Here is a 15,030-nt window from a genome sequence, read left to right on the forward strand (position 1 = left end):
TCTGTCAGGCTTGGAGAGGTTTCCAGAGGAGTCTTTAAGGCAGCTGCTCAACTTTGAGGATCATTTCATGGCTGAGCTCCTTTACCTCAGGCCTCCATCAGCTGTGCCATAGGCTGGCCTGGGAATTCTTGATAGGAGAAAAGGCAAATCACAAACAGAATTCAGAGTGCCTGAAACCCTCCTCTCTCTATTCTCAGCCAAACCAGTACCAGGGGGCGCTGTGGTGTAATGTAGTGAATTAATTACATTTTTGTTATTGTTGCTAAATGTTACTGGTTGAATGCCTTTAGTTATATTTTTATGTTTTGTGTGTATTTTAATGTAGTAGTTTCTGCAGTTGCAAGTGGAGTATTGGAGATTTTTTAGAATTGGAGTACTGCTACGTTGTTCTATTTACTGATACTTAACATCCATCAAAGGTTTGCCTCTTCAATCCTCCCTCCTATTTTTAAAATATTCGATCTTTTTCTTCACTTTTTCTCTGGTATCCACAAACATGTCCAATTCTCAGTTTCTTCAAAAAATGCTCACTTATGCTCTTGCCTTATGCTTCTGTTCCTTTTCATGTTCAGACTCCTATAGAAAATTGTCTAACCTTCACTTCCTTTCACCATGTCCACTTCTCAACCCCCTGTGATCTAAATGTTAACTTGAGAACTGGATTGCACCTCCTTTTTCCACAAGGCGACCAATGAGCTCTTAATTTTTGGGTTATCTTCTTTCTTGACTTCTTGGCAGTGTTTATTTTTATAATATCCTTCACTACTGCATCCTGGATTTTCCTTGGCAGTCTCCCATACCTGGAACATTTTCCTTCCTCACTTCCATCTCCTCCAACCTCTGGCTCCCTTCAAGGTTAAACCCAGGTGCCAGTTTCTACATGCAGCCTTTCCTGATCCATTCTAATGTCCATGTTTGTGCTTCCTCTGTGCAACTTTGTCTATATTTACTATATAGTATTTATTAATATAGTAATATATTATTTACTAAATAGTATTTACTGATTACTATATGGTACTTACTAATCTGCATGTACTTTGTATCTCCTCAAAAATTCAGGAATGGTTTTATTTTGTTTATGTTTCTCTAGGACATGCTTAAAGCAATTATTGAATTACAGTAGGGAAACAGATGGAACCAAACATTTATAGCACCTAGTATGTGCCAGGCATTGTGCTAAGCATTTTTATAAATACTATTTCATTTAATTCTCACAAATACCTTGTGAGGGATATGCTGTTATTATTCCCACTTTTACAATTGAGTAAATCAAGTCAAACTGCTTAAGTGACTTGCCCAGGGTTTCATGGCTGGATTTGTACTAAGATTTTCCTATTTTTAGATCTAGAGGTTTATCTACTATGTCATCTACCTGCCTTCTAGGTGTTGAATTCAGTTGAGGGAAATTGCATGCTGTGTTCATGTAACAGCCAACAAGTCAGTTTGCCTGGAAGGCAGAATCCATGAAGGGGAGTAATATGAAATGAATCCAAAAGGACACTGATACTAGAAGAACTTTAAGTGCCTCGGTAAGGAGTTCCTATTTTATCCTAGAGACAATAAAATAAGAAGCCACTGATATTCCTTGAGCAAAGGAGTGACGTGGTCAAAGTGTACTTTTCTTAAGTTGTTTTCCAGTTATGTCTGACTCTGTGACCCCATTTGAAATTTTCTTGGCAGAGATGCCAAAGTAGTTTATGATTTCCTTGTCCACCAAATTTTACAGAGGAAGAAACTGAGGTGAACTGGATTAAGTGACTTGTCCAGAACCACAGAAATTATACTTTAGGAAGATTCTTTTGGTAGCTTTGTGAGAGAGAGGAAAGAATGGAAGCTGTGAGTACTCTAAGAGAGAGGAAGTCATAGCAATAAAGGCAATGAAGCCCTAGTGGTGAGGGTGTGAATGGAAAGGGACAGATGTAAGAGATATAGAGGTTCATAACAGATGGAGATGCTATTTAGGGTTACAATTTTAGTTAGGAATTCCAATGAAGACCACACACCTGGGATTTCATATACTCTTGTTAAAGTAGTCATAATAATTTTAATTAGAAACATGTTTGTTTCTTTCCTTTGAAGAAGAAAACACAATTTGGGAGATGCTAGTTCTGGTGAAACTTCAGAGAACCAGAGGGAAGATTATAATTTTGTTAAGACAAATTTCTGAGTTTTTTTTTTTTTTTTAACCACTAATTAGATAAGGCATAGACTTTAGAGTAGTTATTTTACCTTAGCTCCCTCTCTTGTAAAATGAAATTCATTATCATAATACATAATTATACAACATTGCTACTTATTATGTAACCAGATAATATATGGTCATTGTTATCATAAACAATAAATGAATGAATGGGAAAGCATGTATCAAGTGCTTTATCATGTGCAAAGTTCTAGACTAAGGTTGGTGATACAAATTGAAAAGCAAGATAGTCCCTGCTCTCAAGAAGATCATATTCTGAAGGAAATTAATATTATACTATTATAATAATAACTAATTATTAATTTAGAAAGTTAGCTCCCAAGGGCATGGATGAATGATGAGATTACTTTCAACCCCCAAGGCACATGCTCTTTAACTAGGTTGGGTGGGGATTCCACCCAACAGAGAAATCTAATTTCTGTTTAGAGTATAAACAAGAATCCAGTCTGGGTGAGGCTTTGCCTGGGGGAGGGACCCACAATCCTTGATCCCCTTTATTACAGTTTAGGGCTATCCAGTTCATGAAGGGAAAAAGCAGCCAGAGAGATCTGGATGGAAATAACTTCCTCCGTCTAGATTCCTTGAGGCAGCCCAGCCTTATAATTAAACCATGTTCTCAGCAGGAGTTGCTGAAGGCTTTTAGCCCACCTCATTAAATGCCCACCAATCAGGGTTGAGTTCCACTTTTCAGTGGAGTTCCCTTTCAAGAGAGATTTAAGACATTTCAGAGTCTTCCATGGCATCAATTTATTGATTATAGGCTAGCCTACTTAATAAATTGATTATTACTTGGAATGCGATATTGTAATAATAAATAATATATAATTTATTATAATTATATTGTAATAATATTTATTATTCTAATAAGGGAATACAATATATATGACTTATAAGGAAGTTGGAAATAACTATAACCTTCAAGTAAGAGGGAAAGACCCAGTGGTCCTTGGAAGGGCTTGGCAAAGGATTGTGTGGTACGGAAATGGTGAGGGAACACCATTTAATAAAAAAGCTGGAGAGAGCTCTAGAGAAAAGCAAAGTTTATTATACATTCTCGCGAGAAGGGCGTCCCACTCTTCGAGTAGACTATCGAAGAGAGGAAGCGCCTCCTGTGGGCAGGACAGCACCTTTAATCCCTAACGTAAAATGCCCCCTCCCACCACTGACCCTCATCCTCATTGGCTGAGAGTCTTACATTCTAAACGAGAACTACCCATGAAATTGAACTTGACCAATAAGTACATAGTTGCCCATATTTGGATGAAATAGGGAGATGTCATAGGAGGGCAAGGCAATGCCCTTTACTTGAACTTCAGAGTCCTTCAGGCCTACTCGAACTCTGAAGTAGATGAAGCCTTACTCGATTTTCACAATTGTCTTGAAAGATCTCACCTCATCTCATTCAGGATGGTGAGGTAACTTCTTAATGTTATTTCCACTGACAAAAATATAACCATTGTGTTGTTCAAGAACTTTATAGTATCAACAACTTTGGGGTCAAGAACTTAATTTTCAGGGTCTTCAGTAACCGTGGCTGCTGAAGAGAAAGAGATTGTAGCACCTATAATAGTTGCCAGGTCAAGTCTCCACAATGGCTGGAAGTTCTAGGGTGATCTAGGGTGGGATAGGGAGGTGGGGCTGGGGAGAGCACTGCTATTCCTTGGGTTCGTAGGCTCAGGATCTTGGGTTTTCTCCTTCAGGATCTAAGAGGAGATGGTGGTTGTGAGGGATAGGAAATCCTATCCAAAAATGACTACTCAGAGATCACTTATAGAAAAAAGCAGAATTATTTATTAGAATCTCGAGAAGCGGACCCCATCCTGGTCTGTGAGCCAGATTCACAGCAGGAGAGAGCTATTCCCTTGAAGATGCTCACGACTTTTATACATTTCAGACAAAGAACCTTCAAAATCCCACCCTCCATAGGTTGTGATTGGTCATATTTGGTCAGTGGAATGCAGCTGGCAATGTGATTTATAACTTCTTCCGCCATGTATATAGGTTAATCCCTATTTAGGCAAAGGAATGCAGCCTAGGCCTTCACGTGACTGGGGCCTATAGGCCTGATTTTATGTTAGCTAGCAGTCTCTGATCAATATGTGCTTAATCTGCAAGTTCTTCATTATACCTTACTCCACACAGTGGTCAAGATGATGATGATAATTTGGTGATATTTGGCAGAAACATGCCACTTCTAGGCTCTTCTTCATTGCCTATTTTTAGCAAGGCTGACTTCCTGTCCTATCAGTGACAGTTAGTGGGGAGTAGCTGGGATGGCTGGCCCCTTCTTTCTTTAATATAATGTTTTATTTTCCCTTCAATTATATGAAAAGACAATTTTTAGCATTCATTTTTATTTTTTAAAAATTTATTAAAGCTTTTTATTTTCAAAACATATGCATAGAGAGTTTTCAACATCCACCCTCGAAAAACTTTGTTGTCCAAATTTTTTTTTCTTCTTCCCTTTCCTCTACTCCCTCCTCTAGATGACAAGTAATCCAATGTATGCTAAACATATACACTTCCTCTATACATATTTCCACAATTATGCTGCGTAAGAAAAATCAGATCAAAAAAGAAAAAAAATTAGCATTCATTTTTATAAGATTTTGAATTTCAATTTTTTTCTCCCTCCCTCCCCTCTTTTCTTCCTAAAATGGTAAGCAATATGATATGGATCATATATGTGCAACCATGTAAAACATACTTCTATATTAGAATTGTGAAAGAAGAAAGAACAAAAAGAAAAATAAAATATGAAAAAAAAAGTGAAAAAAGTATGTTTCAATCTGCATTCAGAATCAATCAGTTCTTTATCTGGATATGGATAGCATTTTCCATTATAAATCATTTGTAATTGTCATGGATAATTGTATTGCTGAGAAGAGTTAAAATTCATAGTTGATCATGTTGGTGTTACTGTATGCAATATTTTCCTGGCTCTGCTCATTTTCCTTCTATCAGTTCATATGAGACTTCCTAGATTTTCTGAAATCTGCCTACTCATCATTTTTTATTGCACAATGGTATTCCATTACATTCATATATCACAACTTGTTCAGCCATTTCTCAGTTGATGGGCATTCTCTCAATTTCCAATATTTTCCCGTTATAAAAAGAGCTGCTATAAATTGACCCCTTCTCCATAAGACTTGCTCCTTTGCATGATGGCTATTAAAATCTCAATAGAGAAATTTATTTGTGGAATCAGAGCAGCTATTATTTGGACAAAAGGAGGTATCTTCAAAAAAAAAAAAAAAAAAAAAAAAAAAAAAAAGCATATGTTTTCTTTTTTAAAATCTCTGCAGAAATGCCTGATTGAATTTTTGATGCCCACATCTCTTTACCCTTGAATGGTCAGAGTTCCAAAGTAGGTTTTGTTTTGGGACTAGTCACACATACTGGTTTCGTATACTACTTGACTTGTAAAGAACAATTTTTTTATCCCTAGAATAAGTGACACAAAACAATTCCTCAAATAAGAGATAAGAAGAATATTCTGAGAGACAGCTTCTGGAGAAGCTGGCTGCCCAAGATCTAGGCAAGTCAGGGATGAATCCACCTGGGATGTCACCTTCTTGGGAAGAGAAGGACATATATCAACTAATGAATTAGTCTTGCTAGGGAGATGCAAAACTCAGCTATCTGAACAATGCCAGCAGACTTCAAGTGGGTCAATACTCTCAAAAATTTAGCCCCTTAGGGCAAAGCCTCAGTTTTCTGATCCCAAATTAAAAGCTCAGTTTGTTTTATATATATATATATATATATACACACACACACACACACACACACACACACACACACACACACACACACACATAAATAGCTCCTGCCTGTTGGCCTATCAATTAGTAAAAGCACTTCATTATCACTATTTCTGATGATAGGATTTAGGAGTAGAGAATTCCTTGCTCTAAAGTTTGAAAGGCTGAAGGCTGAACCTTGATGAAAAATTATTGAGAAGAAATCCTGATAGGTATTCCCAGGAACTGGATAAATTGCCTTTCTCTGAAGTGGGAGTTTGGGAGAAGAACTCTGTTTAAAATACTAGCCATCTGCCCCTCATTTTACAGATGAGGAAAATGAGGCACTTGATTATAATAATAGATTTTTTTTTTTTTTTTTGTTTTTTGTTTTTTGTTCTCAGATGACCAGGGAAGTGATGCCATAATATGCAAATGAGTTGGGTTTGAGTGAGGGAAGTCTTATTTAGTTCTCCAATTATGGGAAGTCTTATCCTTTTAGATGATGAGCATTTGTAGAGAAAGGGCCACCTTTTGTCTTCCTTTCTCACTTTTCATAATCTTCAGTAGGATGCTGGACCCATTAGTTGACTAAATCAATCTATCAGCAGATTGCTATGAGGATAAAACCAGAGGGTACAAATATCAAAGGACTGGATGTTTAGGAGTTTCTCAGATTGTGATCAATTCTGTATCAGGGTCTAGTTCTCCACCTTGTAGATTCTGAACAATTTCATCTTTTCCTCAAAGGATGAATAGGCCTTGAGGAACTGGTTCATCCTAAAGACAAATCCCAGAGACTAATTTGCAAGCCAGAAAGCCAAGTTATGGGCTTGTCAATCTGATGTCCTATAACTCCAATTAATATCCCTGTGTAAAACATTTCTCCTTGGTCTTTCCTATATTTGTTACTTTCCTATATTTGTTACTCTTATCCTAGCTCCCCGAAGTTAAGGACTATCTGGATTTTTTTCTTATTAAAATTTTTTTTTTTTTTTTTTTTTTTTTTTTTTTTTGCATTTGTATCTCTAGCACTTAGCAAGGTTCCCATACATAGTAATTACTTAGCAAATGCTTTTTTTTTCTTTTTACTCATTTATTGCAAATTATTACTATGACCTTTGAGAGCAGAGACCTGATCTTAAGCCTATCTGTATCCCCAGCTCTTGGAACAGTGTTTTGTGCAAAGAAGGTATTTAATAGCACTTAATTCCTTTTTCTTTTTAAATGAATTGGTTGGACTAGATTAGGTGTTTTTGAGTAACGGGGAGGAGGTCCACAAAACACAGTGGATAGATTTTAGGGCATCTGTGAAATAGGATTGGGGGAAAACATATTCTTATTTTATAAGCTCTACTTGGAAGTTGGCATTTCCTTTAATTATGAATGCAGGCTACAGACCACAGTGTATTAGCAGTATCTGTGATTTTGTCATCAATTCACTTACAAATATTTTCTTAGCACCTTACAGAATATTGCAGAAATCTGAAAATTTCATTTATGCTCATCATTACTTTGAAATGACCATAGTTATTGGACCTATTAGACATGTTATTACATTTTATTTTGATGATTTCAATAAAATTGATTTCCTTTTTAATCTTGTGTATTTTGTTTTATGCATGAAAAACATTATTCTGAAAAGGAATCCATAGGTTTCATTAAACATCTAAAGAGGTCCATGGTACATCCCTGGACTAGATGATCCCTTTTACTTCTAATAATCTATTGTTTTAATAAATATTTATTGGTGATGATTATTACTTGAGGTGCTAGGGGATGAAGATGAGGAGGATAATACTTTAACCAATATGTAATGGTAGTGAATATTAATTATTGCAAAGATATCCCTTTCTGGGTTCCCCTCTGCCTAGCATCATAGTATCTAGGGAATTAAATTAATGACTGGTGACCAAGGAAGCAGAGATCTGGGAAAACAGTATATCTCTTGGGACATTTTATTCAAACTCTGAATATATCTTCCTAGTAATCACTTATTTCCTCCTGAACAGTGCTAGATGTGACTATTATTTGCATCCTATACTAGTGATTACTGAATAAGGCAAACAAAATAGTGAAATATGGATCTACATTTTTAGAGGTAGTGTGACAATAATGGATTGAACATTTAGTTTGGCTTCAAAAGACCTGGATTTGAGGGCTGGTTTTGTCATTTTAAAAAAATTAAAAAAAAATTTTTTTCTTTTTCATATGATAAATTCCCAGAGGACAGGGGCCACATGTGCATTTTGATATTTTCCTCACAACACCTAGCATTGAGAAAACTGAGGCTTAGAGAAGGGCTCAAAGTCACATAGGTAGCATCAGGCTCATTTCCTATTTAATTATACCTAAAAAAGCTTCACTCACCTTTACATCTCTCAGTCACAGTTTTGGTCCCTTGCATTTATTTAGCAGGGATGGGTAGGTGAATGTAGAGATTGTGGGGATTGGGGATATTTTGTGAACAAAAGTTTTTTCCCTTTTCTCCTCTTTTCCTGAATTAATTGATGCTGTTAATAAAAATCACCATCATTTCTTTTGATTTCCACCATAGATACGCCCTTATAGCAAAGAAAAAATAGTTGGCAAAACTGGCTAATGGAAACCACATCTGAGAGAATATTCAAAGCTCAGCATCCATAATCCCGGGATCTACTAAGAGGTAGAATGTATATCTTATCCTCTCACCTTTGGACCCAAGATTTTTCATTTCAATTAATTTTAGTTCAGTCCCCTTACAATATTATTGTAGTTGTGGGTTTATCAGTTTCTTGGTTCTGCTTTTTTCATGCTATATAACTTCAGATGTCTTCCCATGTCTCTCTGAATTTATTGTTTCTTATTGATGCAATAATCCACCAGCTTCTTTTCTTATAATCCAAATCTATGATTTCTTATGTGTAGGGAAGTTCTCAAAGAAGAGGTTCCTTTTCCAATTCATATTTCTTTAGGACACTGAGAAGTGTCCTATCTAGAGTTATGCAGCTGGCATGACACAGAAGATATTTATTTATTTATTTGCTAAAATCAGCTCTCTCCATCATATACTCTACTGCCTCTATGTTGCAATTTATTCAGTCATTCCTATTACTGAAGCAACTATTTTATTTCCAGATTTTTTTTTTGCTAGCCCCAAGAATGCTGCTTTGATTATATTGTTGCAAATGGTACCCTATTTCCCTGGAAGTATTTGCCTTAAAAAAATTATTTTTCATTTGGTCTTCTTGTTTCAGGTGTTCTCAGGGGCCCCATCATTTATGTGCAATTTTCTTGGTTACTTGGGAAGACCTAGAGTTATCTAAAGAGATGAGTATTTCTAATGTGAGGCAAATGAATGAAATCTGCTATTAAGGATAAGTTTTAAAAACCCTGCTTTCATGTTCTTGGCAAAGGCAGGAATTATTCTATCCTTCTGTGATTGAATTTCTTCTTGGTTTTCAAAGTACTTTGTAACAGGACAAGTGACCTGAGATGAGAGATGCTGCTGGGCCCCATGGGGAATGAATATTTATGGAGATGTCTCCACTGGAATTTTTAGAAGACCTTCAGAAGACCCAGACATTTTGAGCTATGGTTCTTAAAATACTGCTTAGGGACTACTCATTCTCTGAAAAGGTCCCCCAGATGGCCTGTGGTTTGGCCTTCTAGTATGAATGAATGAAAAAAGATTTAGGAAAGGCATATTATGTGCCAAGTACTGTGCTAAGGGCTAGGAATACAAACAAAAAAAGCAAGACAGACTCTGCTTTCTAGGAGATCACTGTCTAACTGAGGGAGAAAAATATGAAAAAGATATTGGCTGCAGAACATATGGTGAGGCTAGGAAGGCCTAAGGATGCCACTACAATGTATGGCAAGGCCTTTGAGTCTAAGGCTGTTTGAGTTTGGGTCTTCCTGACTCCAGGCCCAGTGCTCTATCCACTGAGCTGTCCAGCTGCTCTAATTTCACATAAAAGTATGAGAATTGGTATTTGCATCTAGGACTTTTGACTGAAGTCCAGAGCTCCAAAAAAATGGTTAAGGGAGAGGAATGCAAGGAAGGAGAAGCAGAAATGGGGGCATTAAAGCCAAAGGGCACTTGTGAAACCTGAAGGAAAGTCTGAAAGCCACACAGAGCTACTGAGCTGATAGCTGGAACAGCTTAGAAGGGGTTGGGGAGGCAGAGGGAGTCCAGACTCCAACCACCCCCTGACGTGCTTTGCTTTTAGATGAAAAGGAAAGCATCCCAGTGCTAGAAGGGGTTTGAGGCATCAGAGCTGCTCAGCAAAAGACTGTATGGAGGATACTCCCAAAGCTGCTCTTCCCCTCCTTACTCAAAAGATTCACAGGAATGGTTAATCCTAAAAATAAATTCAAACTAAATTCAGCATTTTTTTTTTTTTTTAGTGAAAATCTTTGTTTTTTGGGAAGTCAGTCTGGATTTGGGAGGCTAAAGGGAAGGAAAGACTCCTTGATTTTTCTTGGATGGTTCCTATATGCTGCAGAATACTACATTTACTGTTATTTCCTTTGGGAGTCTGGTGGGGAAGAGGTAGTGAGATGAGACTGCCTTCCCAGCTTGATGACTGGATCATTTAATTTTGTCCCAGTTCTACTGCATGTTTACTTTAGCCTTCAGAGATCAGGGGCTGTCCACAGCAAGCTCCTACTTATGTTGGTCCTTTGGGGAAACAGAGTCTTGAATTTTGAGGGAGAGCAAAGGGAGTTATAGGGAAAGGAATGGGCAAATAGTCAAAGCTGGACTAGTTATTCACCTCTGGAGTTGTCTTTTCTGTTCTATGATGGAAATAGAACTGATTTATTCTGGGCCATTAAATGAAATCGCCTACTAATGGGACAGGCTGGTCCCAAAGCTGTGTCCTTGCTCCACTTTGTACAGAGTGCATTTCACTTTCAAGTTCTTATTGATGTAAATAAACAGAAGACAATCACAAAGTAGGGTAGATAGAGACAGTCAAAACCCTAGTAATTATTTTCCTTTATCCTTATTCTCTTTCCCAGCTCAGAAAGAAGCTTTAAAATGAAATTATTTAATTACTCCTACATTTACCCAGAAAAATATGATCCAAGTTGTATTAACTTGGAGGGAGAGGGGCAGTTCAGAGAGATAACTCAGATATTTAACATTACTTTCAGAAATCTTGCTATTTATCTCTAGAGTAGATGGGGTGTGTGTGGTGGTGGTGGTGGTGATGGTGATGGCATTGATTATTGTTCAATAATTTCAATTGTGTCCATTTCCTATTGACTCCATTGCAAAGATAGGAGTGGTTTACCATTTAACAGAAAAACTGAGGCAAAAAGTGTTAAGTGACTAGCCCAGGATCACATGGCTAGGAAGTGTGTGAGGCCAGATTACAACTCAAGTCCTTCTGAATCCAGATCGGGTACTCTGTGCTACTAACAGCCCTATACATGGGGTAGCTATTTAAATAAGACAGTAGCATGGGTAAACTGGATAACTTTCTAACTCCAGAGTCAGATTTCCAGGGGATTTGAGATTTTTACAAATTCCAAGAATATCAAATAAAACTTCATTCAAAAGAAAAGCATAAAACACATTGTAAATAAAAATTAAAATCATTTTTGAATTATCCACAGTTTGGGACTATCTTTGCTTGCCGACCTGTCAGCAGGGACAATTGGTGGCTGATTGGCTATGGATATTTGGATATTTGGTGATTACGTTCTTGAATAGGGAAACTGAAACGTGAAGGGGTCTGCTTCCTGGATGGACTTGCAGGATGTGGAATTTATAAATGACTTTGAAAGCCCTAGCTGATCCAGACAAAAGAAAAGCAAAGAAAGGGGATATTAGGAGGAAGAGAACACAGTGTCAGTCACTCAGTCAATAAACATTTATTAAGCCTCTATTATGTGTCAGGCATTGTGCTTGGTTTTGGGTAAAAAGACTTTCCCTGTCTTAAGGAGCTTGTATCTAAGATGGGAGAAAATAGCATTTAAATATTAGGTGGTTGCTGTCCTTTGTACTCAAGGGGGACCAAAATGATATCACTATGTTAGTCTAGTTACAGTGTGTCCCACTGTGGCTGATCAAATCAAGATGAACTCAATGCTCAGCCACAGATAGTCCCTATGAACATTTGGGCTGGCTTCTCTAATTTTATCCATCTCACGTTTCTTTGGGGCTAATTCAATTCTGCTTTGCTCATAGAGCACAGTATCCTCTCTGATGAGGGCACGCCAGAGTAAGTGGTGCTATGCCAGTGTGTCCCTTGTCATACAATCGATTCTAAAGTTCTTAAGAGAAACCTTGTAGTGTCCTTGTATCACTTTTTTTGACCAGTTGGTGAGCATTTGCTCTGTGTGAGTTCTCCGTAAATTTTTTTTGTTTGTTTTTTGGCAAGTATACATTTGGCATTTGAACAATGTGGTCAGCCCTATGGAGTTGTGCTCTTTGCAGTAGAATTGGAATGCTTGGCAGTTTATTAGAACTAAATTGTCAACAGGATAAATCAGAAATAATCGACAGAGGAAAAGGCACTAGGATTAAGGGGATCAGGAAAGACTTCCTGTGGAAGGTAAGATTTTAGTTAGGACTTCAGGGAAGTCAGGAGCCGGAGATGATGATGATAAGGGAGAATAGATTAGGCATGGAGATTACTGAGGACTGATGTCTCACTTTGGCTAGTTTTTACTCACACCCTTCTTCTTCCTCTTTCTCACACTTGGATCTCAGATTCAAATTCCTATATACTCATCACTGAGTTAATAATAATAGCTAGCATTTATATTATGCTTTAACATTTGCAAAGTACTTTACATTTGAGCTCATAACAACTCTGCAAAGTAGATGCTTTTATTATCCCTATTTTACAGATAAGGAAATTGAGGCTGAGAAGTTAAGTACCTTGCCTAGGATCACATAGCTGGTAAGTGTCTGAGGCAATATTTAAACTCAAATCCTTCTCAAATCACCTGACCACCCAGGCTCAGAACTTTTATCTAGATGCTGGCCTAAGATGTCTGACACTATGAATCAGCTTGGATTGCCACAGTTCTGGTCTTTACTAATGAATGAATGAAACATTGATTAAGGACCTACTATGTGCAAAAAAAACTAGCACTAAGTACTGTGGGTACAAACAGAAAAATCAAATAGTCTGCTCTCAAGGAACTTATACTCCTTTTTTTTTTTTTTTTTAAATAATAGCTTTTTATTTTCAAAATACATGCAAACCCTTGTATTCCAAATTAGCAGAGCACAGCAAATAATCCAATATTTATTAAACATGTACACTTCTTCTATATGTATTTCCACATTTATCAAGCTGCACAAGAAAAATCAGATCAAGAAGGAAAAAATGAGAGAAAAAAAGGAAGCAAACAACAATTAAAAAGGTAAAAATACCATTTTGTATTGTTGGAATTGTAAACAAATCCAACCATTCTGGAAAGCAGTTTGGAACTGTGCTCCAAAAGTTATCAAACTGTCCAAACAGTGTTTCTACTGGGTTTATATCCCAAAGAGATCTTAAAGAAGGGAAAGGAACCTACATGTGCAAAAATGTTTGTGGCAAGAAACTGGAAACTGGCTGAATAAGTTATGGTATATGAATGTTATGCAATACTATTGTTCTGTAAGAAATGATCAGCAGGTTGATTTCAGAAAGGCCTGGAGAGTCTTACATGACTTACTTGAGCAGAACCAGGAGATCATTATACACAGCAACAACACGATTATATGATCATCAATTTTGATGGACAATATTCTCCAACAATGAAATGATTGAGGTCAATTGCAATGGTCCAATGGAGAAAGCCATCTAATCCCAGAGAGAGGACAGTAGGAACTGAATGTGGACCACAGCATAGAATTTTCACTCTTTCTCTTGTTGTTTACTTGCATTTTGTTTTCTCTCATTTTTTTTCTTTTTTGATCTGATTTTTCTTGTACACTAAGATAACTGTATAAATATGTATACATATATTGGATTTAATATATATTTTAGCATGTTTAATATATATGGGATTACCTGCCATCCAGGGGAGGGGATAGGAAGAAGGAAGAGAAAATTTGGTGTAAAGGGCAGGAACTTTGGACAAATATATTTAAGGCTTAGTATGATTCATTTAAACAAGATGTTAACTCAGTGGAACTGAGTCCTATATATATAGGACATATAATATATATGTATATAGGACATATTATACTATGCATATATAATTTCTAATCTAATTGGGGAGTGTGTGAGTGCATGTGTATAAAAATTTCCCCAATTAGAATAGAGATGGAAAAGCATATCATTTTTTTATTGGTATGTCCAATGCTTAGTGTTTGATTCACGGAAAACATTTATTAAATGCTTTTTTATTTATGCAGTTTTCTTCATCTGTACAGTGGAAATGATAATAGCTATACTACCTACCTCTTAAGGTTGACCCTAGAACCAAATGAAAAGATGTATGTAAGCTGCTTTTTCTTTCTTTCTTTCTTTTTTTTTTGGTAAATATAAAATGTTCATACCTAACTGCTAGTGTTGATAAGAGGAAATATATCAATACAAATGTAAAATTTTCTTGTTGCAATTCCCATCAAGGTAGGGAACTCTTTGAAAAGGTTCTATTTCCTAAATTAACCTTTAAAACCAAAAGGTTTTGTGTGACTTAAAGGAGATGAATGTTACCAGCATTACCCATCAGAATCATTCAGGGATTTTTTTTCTCATTCTATTACCCATAGTTTCACAATGAGCAAGTTGACTGGATTCTAAGACACATTGTGCTTCCTTTTTTCCTTTGTTCCTTGCCTTTTGACAATAGGGAATGGAACAGCCCTCCTCCAAGCCCAGAAGGTGTGAGTCTAGCCCTCATGGCTCTCAGATTTGGGATAGAAACTTTATGAACTGTTATATCATAACACTTGGGGCCCCAAAACATTCTGGTTCCTTTCTATCTAGCATCAGCCAGAGACCCAAAAAGCCACCGTGAAAGCAAATCAGAGTCAAAGATGATACCCAAAGAGCAGTACCCTGTTAGACTATCACAGGAAGGCCACATATTCAGGCAAGGGAGGGTGAACCAATAGAATAATAAAAATAAAAGCTAATATTTATAGAG

The 15,030-nt window shown here is 36.8% G+C and overlaps 1 long non-coding RNA gene across 1 annotated transcript; it reads left to right on the plus strand.

Moving 5' to 3' along the window:
- Window positions 1-325: 325 nt before the first annotated feature.
- Window positions 326-8,601, plus strand: LOC141553303 (uncharacterized). Its single transcript, XR_012485385.1, has 3 exons — window positions 326-419; window positions 1,384-1,529; window positions 8,504-8,601. It is a non-coding gene; the product is annotated as an uncharacterized LOC141553303 (long non-coding RNA).
- Window positions 8,602-15,030: the final 6,429 nt, after the last annotated feature.

The sequence above is a fragment of the Sminthopsis crassicaudata genome, chromosome 2 (assembly GCF_048593235.1).
Source record: "Sminthopsis crassicaudata isolate SCR6 chromosome 2, ASM4859323v1, whole genome shotgun sequence".
NCBI classification, from domain to species: domain Eukaryota; kingdom Metazoa; phylum Chordata; class Mammalia; order Dasyuromorphia; family Dasyuridae; genus Sminthopsis; species Sminthopsis crassicaudata.